We start from the raw sequence: 16,722 nt of genomic DNA, 5'->3' as shown, positions 1-16,722 counted from the left end.
GCAGGCCTACTGGAGACCGATCCAAAGACGGTGAGTGTCACGCTGCAGGTGCAGAAAATGCAAAGCATGTTTCTCAGCCTGGGTGTGGCTTAAATAGTCTCTGGGTATCCAAGGTGCCTCTGGGCTGAACCACACCCAAAAGACTAGACCGCAAATGCAGTTCTGGGAACTGAAATATGTGGGGGCATCCATCTTGTCCCCATCAATGCACTACAAGTCCAATCCCCAATGTTATCCTATGGGAGTGAGTGAGTCTGGTGCCACAAGCGCCAAGTCTGACTCCAAGTGGGTCTTTGGAGGGATGGAGAGGCCCTTGAGGGCCATGTAGGTGATCGTGGCCTGGCTCCAGCCTGACATCTTGGTGGGCTGGGGACATGAGGGTCAGGAATCATGACAATACTGCCATTCTAAATGTGTAACAATAGGTTTTACTCACCTTGAATTGCATGATACTATTCTAAATAAGGTTTACATACCATAAGTATTCTGTTGGTTTTTAGAATTGTGTTTATGAATGATAATAGTACTTACCTTTCTAAAGAATGATCTTTATGTATATATAAAATAATGTATGTATTGTAAAAATAATGTTTTTATCAGTGTTTATTTGGACCATATATGCTAAAAGTTGTTTATACCCATCTACAGCCCTATCTCCATCCTAAAATAAACCTGGCTGCTCTGTCATTGCTACCAATATCTAAGGTGGTACAGGCTTATACTAAGAGTTGGAGTTTCTGTATTGCACAAAAAATAGTTTTATAAAGTCCCTTTGGGTGGATTTTAGAAAAACTAACCTAACAATACACATTTCAAAACACAGAAAATTTCACATAGGTATGTTTATGGCACCAACTGGCCAGAGGGGTCAAAATAGCTCCTGGCTGTAGTTGGCGTCAAACTACCCAAACACATCTAGGATACAAGCAGGGGCTAAATAGCTCCCAATGTTTAAGTTACTTACCTATAACTTTTGTTCTCCAGCATGAATCTGGCATGGATTCACATGCTCATGAATATTCCTCGTTGTCAGGCTGGGAATCCTCGGTAAAATAAAAAACAGTTTCACTTTAAAACTGTATTTCTCCTCTAAACCAATCACTGTCCTCTGGGTCATCCTGCCCCAATCCAATGACAGTCATCTACCTATGCCCCGCGGTCTGGCAGCCATCTTCAGATGTGGTAAGCACGTAAAGTGGCAGCCTGACCAAGAAGAGCCGCAGAGGGGTCGGGGGGAGGGTTCGCATGTGAATCCATGCCAGACCCATGCTTGGGAACAATAGTTACAAGCAAGTAACTTAAACCTTCTCTAGCATGGGGCCTGGCATGGATTCACATGCTCATGAATAATGAATACACATCAGTACCACATTACACAACCAGGGGAGGTGGAAAGGCTCAATAGAAGCATTTAACACTTACCCCCGGAACAGACTCACCTCAATCAAACAGGTTGCGTAGTACTGCCTGGCCGACTCTAGACTCCTCCCTGGAATCCTGTTGATACAGTAGAACTTTGTGAATGTATGCGTGGACCTCCATGTTGCAGTCCTGCAGATGTCAAGCAGTGGCACACCAGAAAGGCATGGCGTCGTTGCAGCGATTGCCCTGGTAGAATGGCCTTTGGGACGGCCCGGCAGAGGCCGGTTCGCCAGCCAATGACAGTGCATGATGCAGCTGGAGAGCCACCATGAAATGGAAGCCTTGGATAAGGCCTTCCCATGGTTTACAGGACCAAAGTTCACAAACAATTGAGAAGTCTTCCGAAACCTCTTTGCACCTGTTACATAGAACTTCAAGGCACGAGCAACATCCAGCGAATGTAAAGCCCCACCTGCCGGCGACAAATGGTTGGTAAGAAAACAGTCAACACCAAGGGCTTGTTGAAGTGGAATTCTGATGGAACCTTTGGCATGAATGAGGGATGTGTACGCAGTATCACCCTCGATTCGTGGAAAGTCACATACGGTTGCTTGCAGGATAAGGCCTGGATCTCACCCACACGTCTGGCAGTTAGTTAGTTAGTTATTAATTTATTATGCGCCCCATAGAATCCAGAGGCTTAAGGGCGCAACAAACACAACAATTCACAACAACAGACACAGCAAGCAAGAATTCTACATGAGAGAAAAAAGAAAAATCTTATTTAAATAACAATGTCTTGATCTTCTTCCTGAAGATTGCCACAAAATTAATCTCTCTTGAGGTCAGAAGGGATGGCATTCCATGCCTTAGGTGCCGCCATAAAGAAGGCACTTTTCATAACCTGAGTGAGATTCCACATTGAACTTTTTAGCTGGTTGGTGTTATTAGATCTCAATGCCCTAACATTAGATTTAGGAGTCTAAGCTTCTGTAGGGAAGAAGGGCCAGTGCCCTTGACCCATGAGAAGCAGCCTAAACTGAATCCTTGCTTCAATTGGTAACCAGTGCAGGTTATGCCTGGCTTCTGATATATGATCTTTCCCTCTTAAGACCAACAATAATCCTTAACATACTATTCTGCAAGGTTTGGAGCATCCCAATATCAGCCTTAGCATTTCCTACCAAACGTCTACTACAGTAGACAATTTTCAACGCTACCAAGGCACTAGCCACCATTTCACAATTAACTTGCGAGATATAAAGGAGCAGTTGGGCTAACAGTTTAAGGTAATAGGCTGTTGAGGCTAGGCTATTAACTTGAGCCCTCATATATAGATTGTTTTATCTCGAACAATGACCAAGGTCTTCACCTTCTTCTTGGTTGTAATATTACAGCCAGGCACACTGTAATGACTCCATTCTTGGTCCAGCTTCTTGATTTTAGTACTTGTGCCCATCACCATCAACTCTGTCTTTTCGTTATTGAGCGCCAAGCCGTTTTCCGTCATCCAATGTTGGATGATCTCACATACCCCGTTGATGTATTTCCCATCCACCTCATGCAGTCCTGACAACACTGAGTGTCATCCACATAGTTCGTAAAACCTATGTTATTTTCCTCCAGTAGATTAAAAAACGGAACTGTAAAAATATTGTATAGAGAGGGAGATAGGCAGGCTACTTGAGATGCAGGCTACTTGAGGCACACCATAATTCAAGCGGGCTGGTGGGGCTTCAGCCAGTTCACTCCAGACTCTACATGATCAATTGCTCAAGAAAGATTCAATCCAAAGGGCCGCATTATTAGAAAAGAGAGCTACCTCCTTTAGACTGGTGACCAATTTGCCATGGTCCACCAGGTCAAAAGCGGCAGACAGATCAAGTAACATCAACATCACAGTCCGGCCCATATAATAGTGTATGTATATATATGTATATATATATATATATTAGTAGTAGTCTGGATCAAGCAGGGCTGTTTCCATACCATGACCCTGCCTGAACCCAGACTGCCATTTATTTAGAATGCCAGATTCATTCAAGAAATCTGAAATGTGCAACTACACCACTCAATCCAAAATCTTCAAAAGGAACGGGGTGTTAATGATCGGTCAGTAATTCCCCCGGAGTTAATGGGCACAGACCTGGCTTTTTGAGCAAGGGTTTGAGCCATGCCTTCTTAAGTTCACTCTGAACATGTTTCTCTGTGAATGAGGCGTTCACAAATTTACAGAGAGTACCCATTAATTAAGGGGAGCATTCCTTAATTATCGGAGGGGCACAGATCTGCTTTACAACTAGTAGGTTTTAGATTTGCAATGATCAAGGATAGTTCACTTTCTGTGATAGATCTAAATTTAAATTGGTGGTCTAAACCCTCAGGCTGCCAATTAAGATTCTCCATAGAGCTAGCTCCTCTAGCACACAATAATTCATTGCTCTCTATACTTCTTTTAATCTTATCCAATTTCCGCAACGTGGCTTCCTGGATCATGGTGCACCAAGCCACATCCTTTTTAATGGTTTATGATTTAGTCCTCCAGTTCTTTTAATATCTTAAAAGGTTCCTTAGAGTTAGGTTGCACATTTCTGATCCTATTATCAAACAAGTCTTTCTTAGCTGCAATGACTGCCAATTTAATATCTTTCACTGCCAATTTATACGCCTCTTTATCCTGAGCATATTGTGAGAATTCTTGGTGGATTTCAACTCGTGTGTGTCTGAAGAAAACCATACGTTATTTCTCCTTTCTATGAGCATCTTTGTTCTCAGAGGGGCTAGGCACTCAGATTCCTGCAAGGACTGCCTATATGTAGCAGCGATATATCTTCAGCTGTTGCTAATTCCATCACTTTCGGTGACAGGGGTGTTAACCAAGGAGCCAGAGATACTGGCGTCATTAAAAAAAAATTCCTAACCATAAGCCTTTTTTTTCCACAACCATGGGCAAAAAAGGTTTTTCTAAAATTGGCTCGAGATTCAGGCATGGGGGTTGGAGGTCTATATGCCAAGTCCGAATCTTAATATGTACAATTTAATTCCCCTCAATGGGCGATATATCGGTGACCCAAACATATAAATTAGATTTCAAAATAAACGCCACCCCTTCTCCTCTTCCTATGGTTCTGTCCCAATGTAATATTCTATACCAGCTAGACCTAAAAAGGGGCCAGCTGCATCAAAGCCCCAAATCTCAGTAATGACACAGATATCCACATCCTCATTCTCAATATAGGAGGCAACTTCTAAAGCATGCTTCAACAAGGATCTGGTATTGAGTAACAACAGTTTAAGATGATCCACATGTGATCTTACCCCCACCATGTTCAGTTCAATTTGTTCCAGATCCTCTTGGACACAAATTAAGGGATCTATCTCCCCCTGTACAGACGTGGTACACTGCAGGGCATGCTCACTCGGAACCAACTCTCCATTCCCTATACTCGAACGCCCAACTATATTCACGGCAGAGGTGATGGCCACCAGGAAAGCTGTTTTCCAAGGGAGAAACTTGAGTGGGGCTTGATGCATAGGTTCAAAAGGTGCCCCAAAGAGCTTCGTCAGGACCACGTTGAGTTCCCATGCCGGGAGAGGAGCCTTCACCAGAGGGAAAGATCGGAAAAGCCCCTTAGGGAACTCCTTGACAAGTCTGTGGGACCACAGCGAGGATCTAACCGGGCATCTGGTGTAGCATGAGATGGCCGCCAGGTGTACCTTGATGGATGCGTGAGCCAGTCCAGCTTTTGCCAAGAACAGCAAGTATGGAAAAATCTGTGAAGCTGTGACCCTTTAATGGGTAATCTTCCGCGACAGGCACCACGTAGCAAAATGCTTCCACTTGTGGACAATGCCCCTGCTTTGGCGACGACTTCCCTGCAGTCCACTGGCAACTCATAACATCCAAACTCCAAGGCTGCAGGAGCCATGCCTTCAGGCTCAGCTATCCTGGGTCATGATGAAGAATTGCACCTCCCTCTCTGGTGAGCAAATCCGCAAGTACTAGCAACTTGACTGGAGGCGACTCTGACAGGCTGAGTAGGTCCGGATACCAAGTCTGCCATGGCCATGCCGGGGCGATGAGTATCATCTTGCATCGACAATGTCCGAGTGTGTTGATGACATGTAGCAGGAGAGGAAACTCGGGAACAGCGTACAGAAAGACCTTCCCACGAGAAGGAGAACGCGTCCCCCAAGCTCCTCGTTTGGTGGAGTCTGCTGGCAAACTTCTGGCATTTGGAGTTCGCCGCTGTGGCAAAAATAAAATACAAAATCGATCAGGGTTCTGCCCCATTTCACAAACAGGTGGTCCACCTGATCCTGACGAAGTTCCCACTCGTGGCAGTAGTGCAGTTCCCTGCTAAGGGAGTCTGCAATGGTGTTCTTGATGGCTGCCATTTGGAGACTGACAAGACCAAATCCCCTGTCTACTGGCCCAGTGCCACAAGTCCTGAGCTTCCTTGGAGAGCGGTGGGGATCGAGTGCACCCTTGCTTCCCGATTTAGAACATGGTGGTGGTGTTGTCCGTGAAGATCCTCAACACCTTGCCCTCCAGAGACGGTAGGAAAGACTTGAGGGCCCAGAACACTGCTCGCAGCTCCAGGATGTTGATGTGCAGATCATTCTCCTCTGGAAGCCACAGATGTCTGGCGTGTAGACGTCTGGTGTGAGCCCCCCAACCTTCCAGCGAGGCATCTGTGGTAACCGTCTCCTGGTATGGAGGGGTTTCAAATCCCGTCCCCTGTGTGATGTGGGGGCACACCCCCACCATTCTATCGCCCGCCAGACCTCCTTGTTGAGAGGGATCTTGTCCGCAAAACTACCAGACACTTGAATCCAACGTGCATCCATGAATTCCTGTAGCGGGTCGCATCTGCAACCTCTGGGGACAGATGAGGTAGATGCAGGACGACATCATGCCCAGCAACGACTTGATGGACCGCACCATGGCTATCTTCGCAGACGACAGTCGCTGCACCTTCCCTTGAATGGCTCCTAGCCTCTTCTCCAAGGGTGACGCCTGGCAAGCCAACGCGTTGAGACTGGCGCTGAGGAACAGTGCATTCTGCAATAGCGTTAAGCAGGACCTTGGATAGTTTACGGAGAATTCCTGCTCCGTCAGTAATCAGACGATCTCCTTCAAGTGCTATTCGACCAGATCCCGAGAGCGGGCACGTATCAGCCAATCGTCCAGGTATGGGTTTGCGTGTATGCCCTGCAGATGCAGATGGGCTGGCACCGGGCCCAGGTATTTTGTAAACACTTTTGGGGCCGACTTCAAGCCGAATGGTAGGGCCTTCAACTTGTAGTGTTGGCCTTGCACCACGAACCGTAGGAACTTTCGATTGTTGCCTGTGAATGGGAACATGGAAGTACATGTCCTCTAGATCCAATAACGTCAATAAATCCCCTTTCACCAGTTGCTGGAATGTGCTGCAACGTGACCATCCTGAATTTTTGGGAATTCAGGTACTTGTTCAGAGGGCGCAGGTCCAGAATGTGTCTCCAACTCCCTGTCTTCTTTCTTACCAGAAAGTATCTGGAATAGACTCCGGAGCCCTGGAACCGTTGGGGAATGAGGTCCATTGCCCCTTTCCGAAACATGGCTCACACTTATTCCAGTAGCTGAGAGATGTGAAGCTCCTGACGGGGGAAACCAGTGGAATACGTGGGCACCTGCATTGGAACCCCAAGCTGTGTCCCTGGGCGAGAGCATCCAGCACCCATCTGTCGATGGTGATCTTCCACTCGCTGACAAACCGTCTCAGCAGGCCTACCACTGGAGTGCATGAGTGGGGGGCCCGCCATCTTAGCTGGTTCAAGCTTGTGTGTCAGCGATGTCCAATGCCACTGTAATGGCATGATCAGACGCCACCTCCCCTTCCTGAAAGAGGGCGAGAGCTTCCATTTTCTTGTCATCGGGGAGGAATTCCAAGATTGGGCCCAGCTTGTACCAAAGCTCCCGGTCGTATCGGGCCGAGATAGCCAAAGCATTAAGACGCCTTGATCGTGGATCCGGCTGTGTAGATGACTCTTCCCAATGGCATCCATCTTCTTCCCCTTGCTGTCTGGGGGAACTGATGATGATGAAAGCAGGTTAGCCGAACATTTCCTTGCAGCAGCTGACACTAGTGGGTCCAGCGACGGTTGTGACCTCAAGCACTTGGGCACGGAGTCCGGCACCCTATATTTCTTCTCCAACCTGTCCCGTTTGGTTGGAGCCGTGCATGGATATTCTTGATGAGGGCTAGGCCTTCCTCCCAAATGTCGTCTAGAAAGGGCACCGGCATGATAGTCTTCCTCTTGGACTGTCGTCACTTATACAGGAAACCCTCTTTCCTGGTTTCCTCCGGCACCAGCTCGGAGGCCCTGGAGATCATTGAGTGGAATGATCCCACTTCATCTGGAGGAGATACTATGAGGGGCGTCCAGGTGCAGTGATTCTGCCAGGGCAAAGTCCTCATCTTGGTCGGTTTCCGTGGCCGTCTCCGTACAAGTGTCCATATGCGTATCTGGGTCTACTAGTGGAATCGGGGCCCGACGTGGCGGAGGAGGCCTATGTGGAGGCGTATGATGCTTTCTCTTTTTACGCGGAGGCTGATCAGGGGCCTACGGCACCACAGGTGTTGGTGCTGGGGGGCAACCTCTGCTGGAGGTCTGTCACTAGAGTGTGAACAGTCAACAGGATGTCCATGGATATGTCCTTTGGCTGCAAAGGGAAAAATCATCCCCGTCCTCCTCTCTTGGTCTGTCGTTGTCCATGGACGAGATGACCATCGGTTCAGCGTCAACCTTGGAGGGCTGTTTTGGGGCCTCCTCACCCCGGCCCCTTCCCTGAGGAATTTGAACCGGGGTCTGGGCCAGTGCCTGCCCCCCCCCCAGCAGGGGTGCTTGCAGGCTTCGCTGCTGCCTTGGCGGCCGTGTCGCACCTTGGAGGTAGAGATACCCTTGGGGCCATAGGAGCCACCCTTGTCAATCAGCACCTACTGCCACTGCGGTCGTCACCACAGCTGTCGAAGTGGTCGACGAGGACTTTGTCTTCGCCGGTTGAGCCTGCTTGGGCTGTGCGGCTTTCTTCTCTTCTTCCGGCCTCTGCGTTTCTGATTTCTCCCGCAACTTGGCCGGGGTGGATGAAGAGGAGCTCAATGGCAGGCTGGCTACGGAAGCGGCCAGCGATCGTGATCGCTGTCTATCCAACCTTGGACCCGCATCAGCGGCTAACCCGTTGGAATCGGACTTGTGGATCTTGATCTTATCTTGGACCCCCACGGATGGGGCGACCTCAAAGGACTTTGATCTCTTGCCAGAGGGAGACCACTCTTTGGACCGGCCGGTCCTGGGTGAGGCATGACCCTGCTTGGAGCACGGGGCAGAGGCCTTGTTCAAATTGAGCTATGCAGCCAGCTTGCTATGCTGGTTTCTTGTCATCTTCTTCAAGAAGCCCAGTCATATCTCGCACTCCTTGTGGTTTGGGTGCAGGCAGTGAAGACATTGTAGATGTTTGTCCCCCACATATACGTTCCGTAGCCCACATTTGGTGCAGGGCCTGAAGAGGGTCTTCCCTCCTTTTTCTCCTCCGTCATGGTCAGAGGGTGCGAAGAAGACCCAAGATGGTCTTCCAGAAACTTTGACAAATCTTCGCCCTCGAGGGGCACAAAACTTAACCAACAACGGGTCCTCATTGCCGGCCGATGAGGAACGAGTACACAGGCTCTGCTGGAAACAAAAGTCTAACTTTTCCACAGAAAAACTTGGAAAAAACATACAAATAGCTCAGAGAGCAACTCGAGGACTCCCAACACTGGAGCATACAGTAAAAATCTGAAGATGGCGGCTAGAGGCGGGGCTTAGGGAGGACTGTCATTGGATGGGGGCAGTGTGACCCAGAGGACAGTGATTGGTTTAAAGGAGAAATTCAGTTTTAAAGTGAAAGTGAAACTGTTTTTTCTTTTACCGAGGATTCCCAGCCTGACGACGGGGAATATTCATGAGCATGTGAATCCATGCCAGACCCCATGCTGGAGAATGGGAATTTAAGCTCCACACTGGATTACATAACAGTCTCTAGAAACATCTTTAAGAAATGTGTCAAAATGACTGTAAAAACCACAAATAAAAGCAACGTTAGCATGCTTACACTAGGACTAATATTTCCTGGTGAGGTGTCTAAGCCCAATTATTGTTGCAGCCTAGAGGTGAACCAGTGTGGAAACAGACTGATAAGGTTTAAATGGAGTGGCTGAAAATTGATTAGCAGATTAAAAGGAAAGGTTGGGACTCTAACCGAAGAACAGTTAGCACGAGATTGCGACCCTGACCGCTTTAAATCATTCATATGGGAACTGGATAAACCACAGATGGGGACGGCCATAAGTTAAAAAAATAATATATATGATTTTGACCAAGAAACATAAAAGAGATCTCTGGAAAACTGAGATTATTATTGGAACAGAGCCAATACATCTTTTACATTACAAAGGCTGGGGGAATCTTTGCTGAATGCCCTGATAACAAAGAGCTCTGGTAATTTCTATTTCTGGGGACGGGTAAATAAGAGGAAAAACGATCAGTTGCAGACCCAAAGTAACAATGTTTCAGAGGAGGTCTCTGGCTGGAGCATTTTGGTTTCCTGTTTTGTAATTCTGGGAAATAATTCATTGTAAACCTCCAAGAAACTGCATGGGCATTCAAGAAATCAAAAGAAACAGCGGAGCTTCTGATAAAAAGTCTTATTTATCGAGAGCTCTGCGCCCCAATGGTTTGACAAACCAAATTTTGAAATCAGATGTGGGTATTTGGACTGGCATCCTACACACACACTCTTTGAAAATATTGTAACCCTAAGGAAATGCCCTGAAAGTTGGAAGACCGCAATCATTGTACTGGTACACAAGAAGGGCATTCAGACTGATCATACCAACTATCGTCCGATTGCATCTATAGATGCACACAATAAGATCTTTGCGGGTGGGGGTGGGGGGGTTGTTGAAACTTGAGCTGAGAATAATGGTATCTTGGACAGCCTCCAGATAAGGTGAGTGGACATGCCTTTCCTAAGCCCTAACGGTTTAATTGTCAACATGCTTTGGGAGAACGCATGGGAAGCTGGAAAGAGCCTCCTGTACATGGCCATGGTGGATCTCTCAAAGGCCTTTGACACCATAAATAGGTCTTGCTTATGGGCAAAGTTAAGATATTGGGGTATCCCTCATGACCTGCTGGCAGCAATAATTTATATGCATGAGAATACATCGATCCAGGTTCAGCTGGATGTCAATGGCCACCTATCCACCATGATTAGTACAAAAGGGGGAGTAAGGCAGGGCTGCATTTTGGCACCCTTCCTTTTTAACCGTTACCTGGCAGACCTGAATAGGTTCCTGAGGGAGCATGCCCTAGCAAGCCCTAAAATGGGTCGCAAAAAGATCTCTTGGCCGGCATATGCAGAAGACATCATCTTGCTGGATTTGACCCTTAGAGGAATACAGCAATTGTTGTTGGCCACATGCTTTTATGCTGAGGGCAATTAACTACTCATCAACCCTGGAAAAAAACAGGATTATGAGGTTTACGAATTAAAAAAATAAATAAAGTCAATTACAGCTGGTCAGTGCCAACGCAGAGAATAACATTGAGTAGGGATTGCACCTACCTGGGTTTTCGTATAATGGCTAGCCCAAATAAGAAATGGGTGTAAGAAAGACTAGAGGCAAAAGTCAATCAAGCCTTATCGCAAATGAAATCAATTAGGAGTTTGTATTGTACATTTTGGATCTTTCCTCCGATTAAGTATTACAAAGGCAAAGTGATACTGTCTTAGTTATATGTCATGGATATCGAGCCACTGGCCTGGGAACTGAACTGGGAGAGCGGCTTGAGGGTAGACTGTGGAAGAAGGTGCTAAACCTTCCACGTCACTCCCGATGGCTGCTCTCCGTTATGAGCTGGGCTTGAATTCACTAGAGGCCCATGTGCATTGGAGATTAAATCAGCTATATCGATGCATTAAGTGCCCGATAAAAAACACACTGTTTGAAGAGGTATCCATTGATGAATTAAATAACCCAAGCAATTAGTTTAAGAAACTGTCAAAGGCCTCCAAAACGATGAATGACCTAATGGAGGATCCTGTTAAGATGAAGAGTGCCCTTATGGACTCTGACAGGGTTAAGACCAAAGACAAAGTCTGTGGTCTAAAGCTCCATGGGAGCCATTCTTTCCTAGACAAACATAAAAGGAGTTGTTCTGGCATACTTGTTTCAAGTTCCCGGATGCGCATGGCTGAGATACATTAATAAGATTCTGCATGAATCTACTATTGACGACAGAAATTATAACTAGCAGACTCAAGCCAAAAGATCTAAATGATACCTGTCCAACATGCAGGTGCCCCCTGAAACAGTCCCTATGCCGCCTCTTTATGGAATGTGTGGGGATCAGAGATTTGATGAACTCCTCTTTTGCCCACTTCGTACATTGCGAAAATTGGTTGGATACAGAAGAATATCCTTCCTATCAATTGAACTCTTGAGAGTATTAAGAATTCTTGAGCTTGCCATCTAATGGGAGTAGGGGCAAGCATCTATACCAGAGGATTGGTGGGTTAAAAATGTAAAGCAAAGCATGTTTTATTACCACGCATAATGAAATGTATTTTATGTCGCTTTGTAAAGTGCTGATTCAATGGAAGATATGTGAAAAGTCAATTTTAGCTGTAACACATTAAATAAAATTTAAAAAATGCCACTGGCCCTAAGAGCTTTGCAATGGCACCAGTCAAAAAAAGTACTCACTTCAAAGAACTTTGAATTGTCCACAGGGCCCTTTGTGGATGTGGAAGCTTGATTCATCCAACAAAAGACACCCAAGTATCAACCATCAAGGAGACTAAGATCCAGCGAATATATACTAATAAAGACCACGCGCTACACCAGAGACACGTAGGATCTGTTTTCTCCAACATAGAGGCCAAACTCTGGAACACACTGGCAACAAAAAATCTGCACAATCCAGAATCACCTTTGTTTCAGGGAAACGCCAAACACCTGGATTTTCAACGCCTAAGCAACCAGAGGCACCTCTGCATTCGGACAACATGCAATTGCAACTCCTCTCCACCATAACACAATGCATGATACAATCTGACTTCTGATCCTGGATTTTACACGGAATACCAGATTTCGGTTCTGCTGCGACATATCCCCCTATCCCTGCCCAATTTAGATATCACACCAAGTTGTGAATGGCACCTGCAATATTGGAAATGAAATTACATTTGCTCTTTAATGTTAAACTTTAACCTTTACTAATCCTATCCAATCAATACTCAAATTCTTTGCTCCAACACACTACATGCAAACCTAACAAGCCACTCACACATGGCTTTATAACACTCCTCCCACACGATGGCATTGGTAAACAGAACACCACACTTCTACAAACGCCTAAAACACTATAGCCAGGGCTAAGGAATCCGGGCAGCATGCGAACAGGAGGTCGTCATTTCTGGAAACGGAGGCCTCGATTATCCCGACACGAAAACACCGAAAAAACCCACCTGCCTTCGGAGCTTCGGATCTGCGCACACCAACACATCAGCAACGCAATATTGCACTGTCCTCCTCCCTTTACTAACTAAACCCACACATTATCTTGCAGAGCCGCACCCGAGCCTGGTGATCATGCAAATGGCAGTGGTACGTGGAATAAACCCTACCGGCATATGCAGTAAAATTTGCTTTCGGGTGTGGGGTGTAAAATCAATATTGTTTATTAACAAACTAATGCATATGTTTGAGGCCGGCTTCATGTCCATTAGCCTCGTTTCATTTAAAAATATACAGTGAACACAATACTCGGGCACTATTATGGCTGCATGCAACTCCAACGGTTGCATTTTGCAAAGCATGCAGTAAGCAAAGAGAGTGGTCAAAGCTGCAAAAACGTTCCCACACACAACAGGGAACGAGACAACGTGAGTACCGAGTGAGGAATAAAAGGATTAGGGCAATGGTTATTTAACCGGCTGTTGGATAACTAGCATTATAACAGGCAGCCTGACGAATAAACATTTTCTGCCATTTTCATACAGCACAACGAATAACACATTTCTGGTATTTTGCAACAGCCTAATAAAACATTAAATGGGCATGATAAACGGTTGCAACAAGCCACTTGGCACACCTCCTTTGAGCTGCGTCCTGCGATCACCAAACTGTGACAACAGATGTGATATCAATAGTCTACTGGTGCATATATTCTAAATGCATATTTAGACCACAAAAAGAACAGGGGAATTGTACAACCTCTGCCCGTGCAGACTGTAGCAAAGGGGGGTAATGAAAGTCGTGCAAAGAGCCGCAGTCTGCGTCAACATACACACCCTGCAAATTCTGTGAACGCATCAGCTGTTCTTGTCAGTTTGCACCACAGCAAACCAAGAAATCCATCCAGGAAAAGTTTGCCAAAGTTCCCCGCCCCCCCAAATGCAGACGGCCCCCGTGCAAGAAATATGGAAATCGGCCGAATGCAGTTAGGTAACTTAGGTTATGAAAAAACAAATATAAAAGATTACAAAAAAAAATCTGTACCTCAGTAGCCCTATTCCGCCCAGTCCTTGGACGAGCAAAGGGGAGCGCCTCAAAAGTAAAGAACTTGTTTTGCTGCGTCTCCGGAATCGTCACTTCCTAGTGCTGTGTGGCTGCAGGAATCACGCCAAATCCCGCCTCCGTTCTGACCTGTGAAGAGCAGGAGCCAGAAGAAGACCGGGAGGGGGCGTGTGGGAGAATTATCCAGCAGCTGGCAGCGAATCCCTGCTCCTCCCTGCCAGAACGGTGCAGCCCTGTTATGTGTACACCGACTGCATCTGCCATCTGCTGTCCCGGGCCCTGCGAACAGCTTCCTGTACACAGTTGAATCCCTGTGCTCTTGCAGACTGTACAGGACTGGTCCGAGGCATGGGCACTCTGCGCAGTGGGCCAGCGCCCAGCGGTCTGCCCCCCCCCCCCCCCCCCCTTGCTCCCCCAGGGCCTGTCTAGACTGTTATATTATGCCAAAGGTTCTTATACCGCGCACTGTTGCCACCTGCGTAGCTTATTGGGGAGGAGTTTAAGTTATTAGGACACAGTAGGACCGCCTATACCAAGGAATATTGTTTTAAAGAGTTGCTGCACGTCTTCCATGTCAGAGTGAGGTCCTATGAAGCTCCACAGACAAATGACCCCTCCTAGCAACTCATCGGAGGCTGTGGGGCCCATAAGTACTGCTTATCACTTTCTTTCTTCAAGTAGAACAATTACAGGAGCAATGTACATGGAATGGCTCATTTAAGAGACCATTGTTTTGGGAAAGACCTTCCTCGTGTTAAGAACTGCAAAGGGTCATTTTTATTTTGGAAACATACACAAAACGCCAGTTAGCTGTCATTAGCTGCTCCTCCAGGACAATTACATATATGTTGTGCTATTTATCACTTGTGTAGCACCTACTGCCATGGTATGGCCTCGAAGCGCTGTGGGGTTGAACGCCCTTCGGAAGACCATAGTCAGAGATGAAAGAGATGAAGGAAGGAATTCTAAATGCATGTGTGCATTTTTAGCCTGCATGAAGGTGGGTCGGTTGGCTAGGTCATGGCGGCAGAATATTTGTGGTTTTCGGTGCACACTAGTAGTTTGAGGTCGTTTATCAATTGATCATTTATAAAATGAGTTATGTGAATTTAAAGTGCGGGGGAGAAAAGTGGTCTTTTGTTTTGCATGAATTAACTTTGGGTTTCACCCTAAGTTAACAGGGCGATCCAGACGTGGACCCCTTGCTCAGTGTTCTTAGAGAGGCAACAGTTTCACCTCACTGATGATGCCCAACAAGGCTGAAACACGTGCATGGGGTTACTGATGGTACTCTTGTTCAAAGGAGAATTGCCTAGCATTTCGGCGCTGGACTGCCCCTGGGCAGGACAAAGGCTGATATGCGGGGAAATTTCTTCTCTGTGAAAGGGACAATGAGCTAAAGACTTGGTAGAGTCTGTCCCAGGGGTTATTCACCCAAGAACAGGTCATTGGGCTGTGTTCGTGCTGGTAGAGAGATTCCCAGACCCCACTTTGTTTTGCATGAATTAACTTTGGGTTTCACCCTAAGTTAACAGGGCGATCCAGACGTGGACCCCTTGCTCACTGTTCTTAGAGAGGCAACAGTTTCACCTCACTGATGATGCCCAACAAGGCTGAAACACGTGTATGGGGTTACTGATGGTACTCTTGTTCAAAGGAGAATTGCCTAGCATTTCAGCGCTGGACTGCCCTTGGGCAGGACAAAGGCTGATATGCGGGGAAATTTCTTCTCTGTGAAAGGGACAATGAGCTAAAGACTTGGTAGAGTCTCTCCCAGGGGTTATTCACCCAAGAACAGGTCATTGGGCTGTGTTCGTGCTGGTAGAGAGATTCCCAGACCCCCCTTTGTTTTGCATGAATTAACTTTGGGTTTCACCCTAAGTTAACAGGGCGATCCAGACGTGGACCCCTTGCTCACTGTTCTTAGAGAGGCAACAGTTTCACCTCACTGATGATGCCCAACAAGGCTGAAACACGTGTATGGGGTTACTGATGGTACTCTTGTTCAAAGGAGAATTGCCTAGCATTTCGGCGCTGGACTGCCCCTGGGCAGGACAAAGGCTGATATGCGGGGAAATTTCTTCTCTGTGAAAGGGACAATGAGCTAAAGACTTGGTAGAGTCTCTCCCAGGGGTTATTCACCCAAGAACAGGTCATTGGGCTGTGTTCGTACTGGTAGAGAGATTCCCAGACCCCCCTTTGTTTTGCATGAATTAACTTTGGGTTTCACCCTAAGTTAACAGGGCGATCCAGACGTGGACCCCTTGCTCACTGTTCTTAGAGAGGCAACAGTTTCACCTCACTGATGATGCCCAACAAGGCTGAAACACGTGTATGGGGTTACTGATGGTACTCTTGTTCAAAGGAGAATTGCCTAGCATTTCGGCGCTGGACTGCCCCTGGGCAGGACAAAGGCTGATATGCGGGGAAATTTCTTCTCTGTGAAAGGGACAATGAGCTAAAGACTTGGTAGAGTCTCTCCCAGGGGTTATTCACCCAAGAACAGGTCATTGGGCTGTGTTCGTGCTGCTAGAGAGATTCCCAGACCCCCCTTTGTTTTGCATGAATTAACTTTGGGTTTCACCCTAAGTTAACAGGGCGATCCAGACGTGGACCCCTTGCTCACTGTTCTTAGAGAGGCAACAGTTTCACCTCACTGATGATGCCCAACAAGGCTGAAACACGTGTATAGGGTTACTGATGGTACTCTTGTTCAAAGGAGAATTGCCTAGCATTTCGGCGCTGGACTGCC

The 16,722-nt window shown here is 46.9% G+C and overlaps 1 protein-coding gene across 2 annotated transcripts in view; it reads right to left on the bottom strand.

The window, feature by feature from the left end:
• Nucleotides 1-14,088, bottom strand: part of MIDEAS (mitotic deacetylase associated SANT domain protein) — a 1,134,261-nt gene extending 1,120,173 nt beyond the window's left edge. For both annotated transcript variants that reach the window (XM_069638766.1, XM_069638765.1), the window contains exon 1: nucleotides 13,953-14,088. The gene's annotated coding sequence lies outside the window, so the exon portion shown is untranslated. The remainder of the gene's footprint in view (nucleotides 1-13,952) is intronic.
• Between the last annotated feature and the right edge of the window lie 2,634 nt (nucleotides 14,089-16,722).

The sequence above is a fragment of the Ambystoma mexicanum genome, chromosome 14 (assembly GCF_040938575.1).
Source record: "Ambystoma mexicanum isolate Mex_15411 chromosome 14, UKY_AmexF1_1, whole genome shotgun sequence".
Taxonomy (NCBI): Eukaryota; Metazoa; Chordata; class Amphibia; order Caudata; family Ambystomatidae; genus Ambystoma; species Ambystoma mexicanum.
This window is presented reverse-complemented; position numbering and strand designations above follow the sequence as displayed.